Raw genomic sequence first — 14,445 nt, 5'->3', positions numbered from 1 at the left:
TACCGGAGGAACACTTTGTGTGCTACCAAACGTAACAACATAACTGGGTGATTATAAAGGTGCTCTACAGGTGTCTCAAAAGGTACTTGTTGGGTTGGCGTATTTCGAGATTAGGATTTGTCACTCTGATTGTCGGAGAGGTATCTCTGGGCCCACTCAGTAATGCACATCCCTTAAGCCTTGAAAGCATTGCAACTACTGAGTTAGATGCAGATGCTGTATTACGGAACGAGTAAAGAGACTTGCCGGTAACGAGCTTAAACTAGGTATTGAGATACCGACGATCGGATCTCGGGCAAGTAACATACCAATGACAAAGGGAACAACGTATGTTGTTATGCGGTCTGACCGACAAAGATCTTCGTAGAATATGTGGGAGCCAATATGATCATCCAGGTTCCGCTATTGGTTATTGACCAGAGACGTGTCTCGGTCATGTCTACATAGTTCTCGAACCCGTAGGGTCCGCACGCTTAAAGTTTCGATGATAGTTATATTACGAGTTTATGAGTTTTGATGTACCGAAGGTTGTTCGGAGTCCCGGATGTGATCACGGACATGACGAGGAGTCTCAAAATGGTCGAGACATGAATATTGATATATTGGAAGCCTATATTTGGATATCGGAAATGTTCCGGGTGAAATTGGGATTTTACCGGAGTACCGGGGGGTTACCAGAACCCCCCGGGGGATTAATGGGCCATAGTGGGCCTTGGTGGAGAAGAGGAGAGGCGGCCAAGGCAGGGCCGCTCGCCCCTCCCCCTAGTCCGAATAGGACAAGGAGAAGAGGGCGGCGCCCCCTATCCTTCCTCTCTTCCTTGTCTTTCCCCCTTCTACTAATCCAACAAGGAAAGGGAGGGAGTCCTGCTTCCGCTGGGAGTAGGACTCCTCCTGGCGCGCCTCCTCCCTAGCCGGCCACCTCTCCCTCCCTTGCTCCTTTATATACGGGGGCAGGGGCACCACATAGACACAACAATTGATTTGATCTTTTAGCCGTGTGTGGTGCCCCCCTCCACCATAGTCCACCTCGATAATACTGTAGCGGTGCTTAGGCGAAGCCCTGCGTCGGTAGAACATCATCATCGTCACCACGCCGTCGTGCTGACAGAACTCTCCCTAAACACTCGGCTGGATCAGAGTTTGATGGATGTCATCGGGCTGAACGTGTGCTGAACTGGGAGGTGCCGTGCGTTCGGTACTTGATCGGTCGGATCGTGAAGACGTACGACTACATCAACCGCGTTGTGCCAACGCTTCCGCTTTCGGTCTACGATGGTATGTGCACAACACTCTCCCCTCTCGTTGCTATGCATCACCATGATCTTGCGTGTGCGTAGGAATTTTTTACTACGTTCCCCCAACAGTGGCATCCGAGCCTGGTTTTATCATTAGATGTTATATGCACGAGTAGAACACAAGTGAGTTGTGGGCGATACAAGTCATACTGCTTACCAGGATGTCATACTTTGGTTCGGCGGTATTGTTGGATGAAGCGGCCTGGACCGACATTACGCATACGCTTACGCGAGACTGGTTCTACCGACGTGCTTTGCACACAGGTGGCTGGCGGGTGTCAGTTTCTCCAACTTTAGTTGAACCGAGTGTGGCTATGCCCGGTCCTTGAGAAGGTCAAAACAACACTAACTTGACGAACTATCGTTGTGGTTTTGATGCGTAGGTAAGAACGGTTCTTGCTCAGCCCATAGCAGCCACGTAAAATTTGCAACAACAAAGTAGAGGACGTCTAACTTGTTTTTGCAGGGCATGATGTGATGTGATATGGTCAAGACGTGATGAGATATAAGTTGTTGTATGAGATGATCATGTTTTGTTGAAGTTATCGGCAATTGGCAGAAGCCTTATGGTTGTCTCTTTATTGCATAAGATGCAAGTGCCAAATAATTGCTTTACTTTATCGCTATGCGATAGTAATAGTTGCAAGAGAAATAGTTGGCGAGATGACCATGTGACGACACATTGATATAGATCAAGATGATGGACATCATGGTGTCATGCTGGTGACGATGGAGATCATGACGATGCTTTGGAGATAGAGATCAAAGGCACAAGATGATGATGGCCATATCATGTCACATATTTTGATTGCATGTGATGTTTACCTTTTATACATCTTACTTTGCTTAGTTATGATGGTACCATTATAAGATGATCTCTCACAAAATTTCAAGATAAAAGTGTTCTCCCTGAGTATGCACCATTGCCAAAGTTCGTCGTGCCCAGACACCACGTGATGATCGGGTGTGATAAGCTCTACGTCCATCTACAACGGGTGCAAGCCAGTTTTGCACACGCAGAAATACTCGGGGTTAAACTTGACGAGCCTAGCATATGCAAATATGGCCTCGGAACACTGGAGACCGAAAGGTCGTGCGTGAATCATATAGTAGATATGATCAACATAATGATGTTCACCATTGAAAACTACTCCATTTCACATGATGATCGGTTATGGTTTATTTGATATGGATCACGTGATCACTTAGATGATTAGAGCGATGTCTAAGTGGGAGTTCTTAAGTAATATGATTAATTGAACTTTAATTTATCATAAACTTAGTCCACTACAACAAACACCCCCATATAACAACGGATATCTACCAACGATACTAACCCAAGTCTTGTTTGATTCAACCCCCACGTCCTAGATTAGCGCTAACCTCCCTATTCCTAATCCAAAGGGGGAAATGGTAACCACTCGGTACACACCCCTACACCCCTCCGTTGTTAAAAGAAAAAAACTTTTTCCTATCCCATCTCTCCATCCCACGATTCCTCTCTGACCCAAGCTCCATGGCCATGATGCTGCCGCCATGACCTCCAGTTCGGCCTAGCTCCGGCGCTCTTCTACGTTGTTGCTCGCCGGCCCCAACTCCCCATGAGTGTTATCCTCAGATCCTCCATCACCGCGAGGTCCTCTGGGCCCCTACACGTGCCCCTACAGCAACCCGCCACCACAGGTCACCGGCACGGCTCCTGCTCCTCCGGTTTTTCGGCCAACTGACTCCGGGGTCTCTACACGAGTGGCTGCCGCCACTGGCTCAACGGTGCTGCTCTGCCTCGGCTACCTCGACTCCCACGACAATGGTTCAGTGAGACACTCCTCCCCTCTGCTCTTATCCTCTCTTGTCCTGTGTGGCATACCTAGGTTTGTTGTCTGGCGTCGTAGATTACGGCTGGATATAGCAAGAACCACGACCGCTCCTCCTAGGGAGGTTGCCATGGTCGCCTATGGCCTACCCCACCGCTCACCTGGATTTATCTCCCTCAAGAACGTGGTTTTCCCATTATCCCCCATAATCCATTCCCCCCTAATTTAACAACATGGTGGCTTCTATAACTCCATTGGCATTTGGTGCCTAGCTTCTCTAAATTTACACTTGTGCCATGGATGGACCAACTAGAGTGAGATTGGAACACATCTATGTACCCTTCCACTTAAATCGGTCAATGAATATATTGGTACTAATGTATTTAAGTTATGGCTAGCGATCCTCTTTTACGTTGGAGGAAACCTGATCCTCTAATTTTGCTATACATGTTTTTGCTGGTGATCCTCTGCTTTAGTTGTGCAGACCATAATAATTGTGTGATGCACCTATACTATCTGTATGTATTTCTCTACATGGCTGTCATACTCTAGAGTGCCACATTAAACTGCAGAAAAATAATAATTTTACCTTGGATGACTATTCACCAGTCTTGTTTTGATATCAATGCCTGCATCTTTCATGGCTTATGTGGAGAGAATCTAGTTTTTGGTTCAAACAGAGGTGATTGCGCATTATTTATTCACTCTTAGAAAAGCTTCCGATTTCATGGAGAAATCAATATTACAAGTGCATAACCTCTCCTTATTCAGTAATATTAACCATGAGTAATACATAACAACACTACAAAGGTATATGAATCATAGTCGAGACATCTCACACTTGCCAGCATGCGAAGGTATGTAGGTAAAAATTTGATTCATCCGACCTATTTTCTTTAGCTTCAGATACTTTTCAATACTTTAATGTTTTTATTTATTGGCATGCTATGATGAATTGCAATCATTTTTGGACCAGAAGGATGCATCACAACAAAAACGCTTCGTAGGATGCCACACTGCATTTTTTATTCTCACTAGCATGTGAATTTTAAGTTGTTGCTTAGTGAACTATGGTCTTGCAGGTTTCCTATAGTATTAGAGATACAAAGCTACCTGAATTTCATGAGTGTTGGGAAGATAAACGGCTAGCAATGATGGGTGCACCTCAATGACATCACGTAGGTGTGGTGTTCATCAATCCCTTGTTTCTTTGTGTGTGTGTGTGTGCGCGCATCGTGCATACATGAATTCATCTTTATATGCCATGTTGATTGCTCATTTAGATTCAGGATGCAGGCGGACGCTTCCGTGGCAGTTCCCCAACGTCCGCTACCAAAATAGCAGGATTAGCATTATACACATGTTTTCATTTCTATCTACGCCCGGCGGGCACATGTCGGTAGTCCGCATCTCAGTTTATCTACTTTTGAGTTTTGTCTAGTGCTAAGTACAGTACGCCAGTTTGAAACTTACTGCTATACAGTATACACATTCAGATGTCATTATCCACATTCAGATTTCTAGTTTGTAATCATACACACTTGTGTAGACAATTAGCTAGCTCATTCGGACATACAAGCTCATGCAGACACATTCAAAATATGTAGACATTCAGACCAAAGTGATATATCATCTTCATATTCTGAAACCTAAGTCATAATTTCTTTGTACAGAATAATAGCTTGTAGTAAATAAATGCAGTAGATGTTTCATTTTCTTGTTTTCAGGTACAAAACAGAGACAGGTTCAGAGTTCTAACATTTTCTTACAACATGCTCGTCAAGAACTTGTTTATTATTCAAAGTAGTATACTTTAACTGTTTGTATTTTCTTCATTGCTAGGAGAAGATGAAGAGTATGCACTTTATTATGGCAACAACTGGCAGGAACTATCTTCAAGATATGGAGTTACGGATGCCAAGAGATACCGATCAGTTTGGTTCGAGTCAATGAAGATTGAACATGTCAGTCTAGATGCTCATGCAATGAAGCTTTGATCTGTTTTATGTACCAAGCACATGTTCTCGTTAAGCACATGTGTACAAGCTGAAGATCAGCAATGCCATTCTGATGTGCAATACATGGAACAAAGCATATCTATATGCAGTATCATGTATTCCTTGGATGGTGCTCTTTGTAAAGCAACATTATTGATTAAATATATGAGATCTTTTTTACTATATTGTATCTCCTGTACACTACCTACATTGGCCTCATAACATATGTAGCAACTACTCCCTCCGTTCCATAATATACAAACGTTTTTTAGACTAATGTTCGTATATTATGGGACGGAGGGAGTACTTCAAAAGCTGCAAATTTGTTTCTCCATTCCAAAATCCATTTGTGCGGGGTTACCACCAACGCATATGAAGTGTTGTTGGGATTTAGCTTATACGTTGCTATCTTACAACGCTTATACACATCAGTTACCAACACATGTATATGTGTTGTTGTAGACCCTTGCAACACCAGCAACGACAATGGATACAAATCCGTTGGTGTAGACCTCAACAACGCTTATGTGGACATTTGGCAACACATTGATGCGTTGCTCTAGGGTGGTTCCTGTTGTAGTGGTCCTGATAGTATTTGCATATCTATGTTGTAGATCAATAGCTCGCGTTATTGCTTCCCTATGTTTTATATGTGTTCCTAGAGAAAACTCAGTTGAAAGATAATAGTAGCAATGATGCGGACTGGGTCCGTGATCTGAGGTTTATCCTCATTGCTGCACAGAAGAATTATGTCCTTGATGCACCACTAGGTGACTGACCTATTACAAGAGCAGATGCAGATGTTATGAACGTTTGGCTAGCTCAATATGATGACTACTTGATAGTTTAGTGCACCATGCTTAACAGCTTAGAATCGGGATTTCAAAGACGTTTTGAACGTCATGGACCATATGAGATGTTCCAGGAGTTGAAGTTAATATTTCAAGCAAATACCTGAGTTGGGAGATATGAAGTCTCCAACAAGTTCTATAGCTAAAAGATGGAGGAGAATAGCTCAAGCACTGAGCATGTGCTCAGACTGTCTGGGTACTACAATCGCTTGAATCAAGGGGGAGTTAATCTTCCAGATAAAATAGTGATTGACAGAATTCTCTAGTCACCATCACCAAGTTAGTAGAACTTCGTGATGAACTATAGTATGCAAGGGATGACATAAATGATTCCCGAGCTTTTCATGATGATGAAATCGATGAAGGTAGAAATGGACGGCCCAAATAATGTCATACTACTTATGTACGAGAGAAACGCGCATCGCTCGGCCCCCGACCACCCACCGTAACCGGGAACTCCCTGATATTTTCCTCTCCCTCGCTTCTACCACCATTTTTCCGTCATGAACGGCCCAAATAATGTCATGCTGCTTCATCTCCGGCCCGCCCAGGACGATAATCCTATTTTCTTTCATGATTTTTTGTCATAGAAGTAGGAGCCCACTAAGGGAGTCCTGGACTAAGGGGTCCTCGGGCGTCCGGCCTGTTAGCCATGGGCCAGACTGATGGGTTGTGAAGATACAAAGACCGAAGACTACACCCATGTCCGGATGGGACTCTCCTTGGCATGGAAGGCAAGCTTGATGAACGGATATGTAGATTCCTTTCTTTGTAACCGACCTTGTGTAACCCTAGATCCTCCCGGTGTCTATATAAACCGGAGGACTTAGTCCGGATAGGGGAGACTCATTATCATAGCCATACAAGCTAGACCTCTAGGGTTTTAGCCATTACGATCTCGAGGTAGATCAACTCTTGTAATACTCATATTCATCAATATCAATCAAGCAGGACGTAGGGTATTACCTCCATAGAGAGGGCCCGAACCTGGGTAAACACCATGTCCCTTGTCTCCTGATACCATCAACCTTAGACGCACAGTTCGGGACTCCCTACCCGAGATCCGCCAGTTTTGACACCGACATTGGTGCTTTCATTGAGAGTTCCTCTATGCTGTCGCTAAGAGGTTTGATGGCCCCTTCAATCATCAAAAGTGACGCTGTCCAAGGAGAAAGTTTCCTCCCCGGACAGATCTTTGTGTTCGGCGGCTTCGCACTGTGGGCCAACTGGTTTGGCCATCTGGAGCAGATCGAAAGCTACAACCCTGGACATCAGGTCAGATTTGGGAGCTTGAACTACGTTGCGAACATATGTGGAGACTTGATCTCCGCCGGATTTGAGACCGCGGTTGCCGCTCCCGGTCACCCCGATGATCATGACCTAAATCTGTCATCAGACCGCATCTAGGAGATCGCTCCTATAACCGCTCTGGCCTTAGAGCCGGAACAGACTGCGCCATCCAAGGACGGGAGGATAAACCCCACCACGGAGGCCACAGATCCCACGACGTTGGAGCCGCACATAGACTTAACCTCTCACGACGTCTTTGTCACCGAAACTCTGGACTCGTCTCCGAACATAAGTTCCGAACCACGTGAGCCCGCGGATGCCAAACTTGATCGTTTATTGATCTTCAAGTTCAGCGTCGCAGACATCTTCTAGCACTCGCCTTTGGGCGATGTGCTAAACTCATTAAAGAATCTTTCCTTGGCAGAGGACTCACAGCCAAACTATATCTGGTTCGAACTAGGGGCTGGCGGTGGAGAATTTTTGTTCCCACCCGCCACCCACTTCATCGCCACGGTCGAAGATTTGACCGACACACTTTATTATGACTCTGAAGACATCGACAGTATGGACGACGATGCTGGAGAAGAAGAGGCCCAGAACCCGCCTTCACCAGACGCTGGACGACCACTTCCTCATATGATGTATACATGGTGGATGCACCAAAGGAGAACAGCAACAATGACAAGGAAGGTCCAGCCGAGGATAAACCTTCCGAAATACAATCCAAGCGTCGGTGTTAGCGGCGCCGCTCTAAGTCATGCCGCAGTAAAGACAGCAACACCGGCACAGGAGAAGATAATACTCCAGAAGGTGTCGAAGACAACGAAAACCCCGTTGAAACAGCTAATGAACAAGATGAACGGGAAGATGGGCAGGCTAGCCCTGGCAAGCAGACCACGCACAAAGACTCAGAGGACGGAAGTTATCTTCCGCTCTCTGAGGATGAGGTGAGCCTTGGTACCGATGATTTCATCATGCCTGAGGAACCTCTAGAGCAGGAGCGCTTCAAGCGCCAGCTAATCGCCACGGCAAGGAGGCTGAAAAAGAAGCATCAACAGCTTCAAGCTGACCAAGATCTGCTCAATGATAAATGGACGGATGTCCTAGCAGCCGAAGAGTACGGCCTCAAGCGCCCAACCAAAAACTACCCAAAGCGCAAATTGCTACCTCAGTTTGACGAGGAGGTGCCGAACTACATACCTCCATCGTAAAATGTGGCTGACCGACCACCACGTGGTTGAGACAAAACGGCAACTCACACCGAACACCAACCAGCCCCGCCTCAGCGCATAGGCAGAGGTAAATTACCCCATGGTCATACATATGACCTCTGGCAAAACCTAAACAATAAAGCGGGACATACTAGATCAATCCACGGATCGCGAGGGCATACCTCGATCCGCGATGATGGCCACCTATTCGGACGTGACAAACTTAGTCATGCGCAGGCCGAAAACCGCAGACGGACTCCATCAGAGCTACATCGCGATACGGCCCGATATAGAGGCGCCGCACACCCTCATTGTTTCACGGATGAGGTCCTGGATAACGAATTCCCAGAAGGGTTCAAACCCATGAATATAGAATCATATGATGGAACCACGGACCCCGCGGTGTGGATCGAAGACTTCATTCTCCACATTCATATGGCCCGCGGCGATGACCTCCACGCCATCAAATACCTTCCTTTAAAACTCATGGGGCCAGCTCGGCACTGGCTCAATAGTCTTCTTGCAAATTCTATTGGCAGCTGGGAGGACTTGGAAGAGGCCTTCCTTGATAACTTCCAAGGTACATATGTTCGACCTACGGACGCTGATGACTTAAGGCATATAGTTCAACAGTCCGGAGAGTCCGCCAGGAAATTCTGGACTAGGTTCTTAACTAAAAAGAAGCAAATCATCGATTGTCTGGATGCCGAAGCCCTAGCAGCCTTCAAACACAGCATCCGCGACGAATGGCTCGCTCGCCACCTCAGCCAACAAAAGCCAAAATCCATGGCAGCCCTCACGGCGCTCATGAACCGCTTTTGTGCGGGCGAGGACAGTTGGTTGGCCTGTAGCAAAAACAATGCAAGCGACGCCGGCACCCATCTTTACCTACTAATAAACCAGTGATTGCTTCTGGTAGTACGTCATTGGAAATTTTGCAGAAAAGTCCCTCTTTTTCTTTAAATTCAACCCGCAATCCTTTTTTGAGTGACTCCCTCAGATAACGTTTTGTTTTTGCAGAAACGACCATGTAGTTTAGTATATTCAAGCCGCAGTCCCCACGATCCCCTTCCTGCTCCCCACACACGAGCGCGCGTCACCGCCACCGCCGGTCGCCCCGTCCTCGACTGGATCTGGACCCTCCCTGCCCGGATCCACGTGCCCAGCCACATGCGCCGTCCCATGCGCCATCGCACACCGGAGGACGTGCGCCTTGCCTTCCTCGCCATCGAGCACAAAGGCGCTCGATCCAGACGACGCCACCGTTGACCGCTCCTCTGCCTCGCCGCCTTCGCCGTCCCCATGTATCTCCTAGACATGGAGAGAGAGCACGGGAGGGAAGGAGGAAGGAAGAGGCAGGCGTGGCCGTGGTTGGTTCTCCGGCGGCGCTGGATCGGTGCATGGGCGCAGAGCTCCTGCTCAGGGCGCGAAGATCTAGGGAGGGACTCGGGTGCGAGGCTGCGGGTCTATGCAGAGATGGCACTGCTCCTTCAACTTTTGAAGAATGCGCTGAGACATCAGCTAGATCCGCAGGTCTTGCTCCCCAAAATCCATCCCTTCTCTTCTTTGGTCCAATCTGGACTGTTAATTCCGTCAAGAGGTGTGAGTCATCGTTTTACTGGATGCTCTCTCGATCATTTCTTCATATGCATTTTGTGGGTAGCAAAATGTTCTCTCTGTATGGATTTGAAAAAGGACCAAATCTTACGAAATACTTCTTAAATAGGATGTGCGATTTTGATAGTATTTTCTATGAATTTTGGGAAAATTTATGTTATATAGCATGCTTTATTAATTCTTTTAGCTCAAGATAGCTCCCTTGGTGATTCTTTTCAACGAAGGACTTGCTCTCCAGCATGTGGTTTGGTATTTCTTGACTGCAAGTATTCAGCAGCCACAACTGAACTGAAGATCAGCAAGTATTTAAGCAACACATATGTTTGGTTTGCATGTGTTATAACTAGATCAACGAAGTTTCTGCACATCATGAGTAAGAGGTGAAGAAATCATGTTTGCAAATGGCCATCGATTAAACTGCAGTATTTTCCATGAACTGTGGTAACTCTTGCCTAGAAAAACTGCATGAGAAAAAGTCTTGCTTCAGGTGAATTTTTGCGTTATCATCTTTTGTACAGGTTGAAACTATCAAGTGTTAACTTTTGTGGTTTGTTAACAAGATTGTTCATCATATCCACTTGTGCAGGTACCATAGCCAGAGTCACTTATTCGGCATGGTTTTATACTGGAATTAACCACATAACTAATTTTGTTTTACCACCTTGACGCCTTCAGTTACATAGAACTTCTGTCAATGCCCAACCGATAATGAACAAGTACAATTTTATAGATGATTCAAGTGAAGTTGTGCAAAGTGAATCAATTCTGCAAGATATCATGCCATACATTTTTCCTTGGTACCATTAACATGTATAGATCATTTTATTGTGTACAACAAAGTCAACAATACATGTTTGTATAACCATGGCTTTGGTCAATTTCTGGCATCGAGCTTCTGCGAAAATGTGACCAGGAACTAATTATGTCGTAATTCAGTATAGAACCTGACACTAAATAATACTCCCTTCGTTCACTAATGTAAGACCTTTTAGCTTTTTCTTGATCGGTTTCTCTTCTTCAGTTGTTGGCTGCCCGTGCAACAATTTTTCTTGAACCAAGTACCTTGCACTATATTTTGAACTTTCTAATTTTGTTCCGTGACATGTTTTTGCAGCCTTCCATTCAAAATTAGATCTGGAGGCCTTCGGATAGCAATAAATTTTACCTTTGTTTGTTCATGCTTCATGAATTTGTTTTCCAACTGATTATTTGTTGTTGCAAATTTCAGATTTTGACAGGTTTGGGTCCATCTATAACATGCTTGACCGGGCGATCACGTGGCTACCGAGCACTCTTATTTTCTGGTCATAAGCTCTTACTAAGGTCTGGTCTCCCACAGCTCCCCTGCACAAAAACATTTAACCAATTTTTTTGTGTGTGCAATCATTTGAGTTTTTTTTCTTTAGTGGTAAAAAAGAAGTGCAAGTGTTAGGTCAACATAGTATAGAAGGGAAAGTGTCCGCTCGCTCCCTACGGTTCCAAGCACAATTCCAGATTGTTGGCAAAAAAGTAGAGTTCCAGTTGCATGCTCAAGTGTGTGATTGTTGTTATTCATGTAGACAAAGGAACTGATAGTGAAGATTCAATTGCTCGGGGAGCAAATCATGAACCGTGTGCAGAATATTCTCTAACTGAAATATATTTTGTGGTTTGTGTGTGTATCCTGGCCACTTGATTATTGAGTAATGCCGTTTGTCTTCCCATTTGATTTCTCATATTAAGCTACTAATTAATTTTGATAATACCTTTTATTTTACAATGCTATTGCATATGTTTTCCTATGGAAAATAAACTAGAGTGAATTAATGATTTGTGTTTATTTAGATGTTGTCGGTCGGGTGTCCTCTACTACTGAAGTTTTACCACGATCTGGTGGTGCTTGAGAGCAGAGACGACATACTTTCATCAGCAGTGGCCAAACCCCCACCGCCGCCGGTGCTGTACACCCCTGTACCCCTTGACATCCAGTGCCTCGCGTCTGCCCAACATGAAAACCTCCTCAATAGGTACATCTCTGAATTTTGCCCTTGCTAGAGAAAGTTGAGCATTGTTTTGCCGTAGCTATAATTTGAGTTTAGAAAGTATACTACTCTCTTTTTGACGTCAATTTTTTCAATTGATTTTGCTCCAGGATAGTGCCCTTTATGTGCATGAACTAATGGGTGTGTTCACAACATAGAGCAGCTTCTCCATCCAGTCTCATGTCTTTCTCTTTAGCAGGGATCAGTGAGTACTACCGAGCAAAAAAGTCCTTCTCTTCGTCATATTTCTTCCTTTTCTTTACTACTTTTGTGGCTCCAAATCTCATGATGGCTCTATGTCTGTTCTTTTTGTTGACATGGATTTTACCCTGAAAGTTTTTCTTCTGATCTACAATGTTCTGCCATCTAAATTTTTCTGTATATTATGAATGAGTAGACAGTGGTGCAGAAGCCGAATTGGATGAAATTACGGACTATAGAGAGGTATAATTATTAATTAATTCATTTCTTTAAAAGATATGCAGCTAGCAGAGTTTCTTACTTTTATGATTTGGATTATGACCGAATTGAAGAACTTATGTGGACAGCCCGGCAGGTTTCAGTGGCAAGACTTTTGTACAATTACAGTGGCAGATTTCAGAAATTTGTAGAGCACATGATTTACAAGAACAAGATATTCTGTCAAGGTCTGTACTTTTTATCCATTGCACTAATCTTTTGCTTTGAGTGATTGGCTAAAAAAGTACTTCCTTTGGAATAATCTATCGTGCACTCACAAGTATAATCTCTCCATTTCCTTATTTTTTGTTCTTCCATCAGTAGCTACTATTTGCCGGTGGGTAAATCACTCATGGTATTTTAATGAGGTTCATTCTAGCCGTTTGCTCACGAGAACAGAAACATTTTATCTGTTGGCTAAATGAAAGTACATTCTTTGAATTTGCCACTTTTCCTGCACTCGCATGTATAATCTCTCCATTTCCTGGATTTTTTATTCTTCCGTCAGTAGTATTTCTTTTAGCTACTTTCTGCCATAGCATAAATTGCTCATGCTATTTTAGTAAGATTCACTACTGCTCTATGCTCACTAGAACGGAAAAAATATATATTATCTGCTTATTTTAGCGTGGCATGTCGCTCACAATATTCATGGTCACAGATAAAACAGTAATAAACTGCCCTTCTCTGTCAAAACTTACGGAGTACAAAGTTGTCATGTCTGATCAGCAAATGATTTGCGCTTCTTTGGCACATATATATCACGGTACAGTATATGATTTTCAAAGTTCTTAATTTTAAATTTTCCTTTTCTGGCATAGCCATGGATATCAACAATCAGTCAAGCAAAGAAATATTCATGGGAGATATACAGGGATCCACAAGAATGTGCACCGTGTAGCACTACCCTTTTGTCATTGAGCCACTATCACATTTTGGCCAGCAATCAGTTCAAGCAGTTCTCGGCGCCTTTAGTCAGAAGCTGGAATTTACAACTAAACGAACATCAAGCAACAGAAGAAAGGGTGGTCATCTCTTTTTCTTGGCACCAAGATGTCATACAAGCATTGAGACATCGGAAACACATAAGAAGTTTGTGTATAAATGATTAGCCTTTTAGAAGTATATGGCGTTGCTTAAACTATGTTTCTTTTGGCAACACCATATGAAATGGAGAAAGTTTTAGGTTTAGGATAAAATTGTTCTAGATTTTGAGAAAATTGTTACAGATCCATGAGAAAAATGTCCCAACTTTAGGAAATTAACTATCCATATTTTCGGTTATTGGTTAATAAGTTGGCCACAATAGTTTTTTTATTTCTAAGCAAGCTGGTCACAATAGTTAACCCAATATATTCCTGGTCTTTATGTTTCTCAGACTACATATGCCTCACATTAATACCGGACAATAAGTACACCATCGTGTGTGGAGAGCACCTGCAACCGCGGCGGTGGGAACAAAATAGCAAAGCCGCAAACCAAACAATGCACATATCCAGGTTTCTTCCCTCCCTGGCGTCCCTCGCGTCGCCCCCGCCCTGGGCGACTCGGGGGCCTCCAACCCTAGGCACCGCCGCCACCCTCTCCTTCTCCCCTCCTCGTGCCGCCGCCGGGTGACGCCGCCGAGTGAAACCTGCGTGGCAGACGGCGGCGGCGGGGGGACTCCCTCTCCCGCCTCCCCTTCTTCCGTGGGTGGCGGATCTAGGCGGTAGGCGGCGGTGTCCTGCGGCGGCAGGCCTCGGCGAGCCGTGGCGGGGCACGGAGCACGCGGCGGCGAGCCTCGGCAGGCGGTGGCGGCTGTGCGCGGGGCTGACTCCGAGGCGGCGGCGTGGGCTTGGATCCATCGCGGATCTGACCTGTGGGCGCGGCCTCGGCCTCCCCTGCTCGGCC

The 14,445-nt window shown here is 45.0% G+C and overlaps 1 long non-coding RNA gene across 3 annotated transcripts; it reads left to right on the top strand.

Moving 5' to 3' along the window:
* The first annotated feature begins 9,757 nt into the window (after positions 1-9,757).
* On the top strand, positions 9,758-13,872 carry LOC119318314. 3 transcript variants are annotated; one of them, XR_005154054.1, is made up of 5 exons: positions 9,758-9,991; positions 11,304-11,398; positions 11,900-12,081; positions 12,207-12,743; positions 13,377-13,872. It is a non-coding gene; the product is annotated as an uncharacterized LOC119318314 (long non-coding RNA). The 3 variants fall into 3 exon arrangements; XR_005154053.1 differs by lacking the exon at positions 9,758-9,991 and having other exon boundaries at positions 11,149-11,398; positions 12,207-12,540; positions 12,630-12,743; XR_005154052.1 differs by lacking the exon at positions 9,758-9,991 and having other exon boundaries at positions 11,149-11,398.
* Positions 13,873-14,445: the final 573 nt, after the last annotated feature.

This window comes from Triticum dicoccoides, chromosome 6A, assembly GCF_002162155.2.
Source record: "Triticum dicoccoides isolate Atlit2015 ecotype Zavitan chromosome 6A, WEW_v2.0, whole genome shotgun sequence".
NCBI classification, from domain to species: domain Eukaryota; kingdom Viridiplantae; phylum Streptophyta; class Magnoliopsida; order Poales; family Poaceae; genus Triticum; species Triticum dicoccoides.
This window is presented reverse-complemented; position numbering and strand designations above follow the sequence as displayed.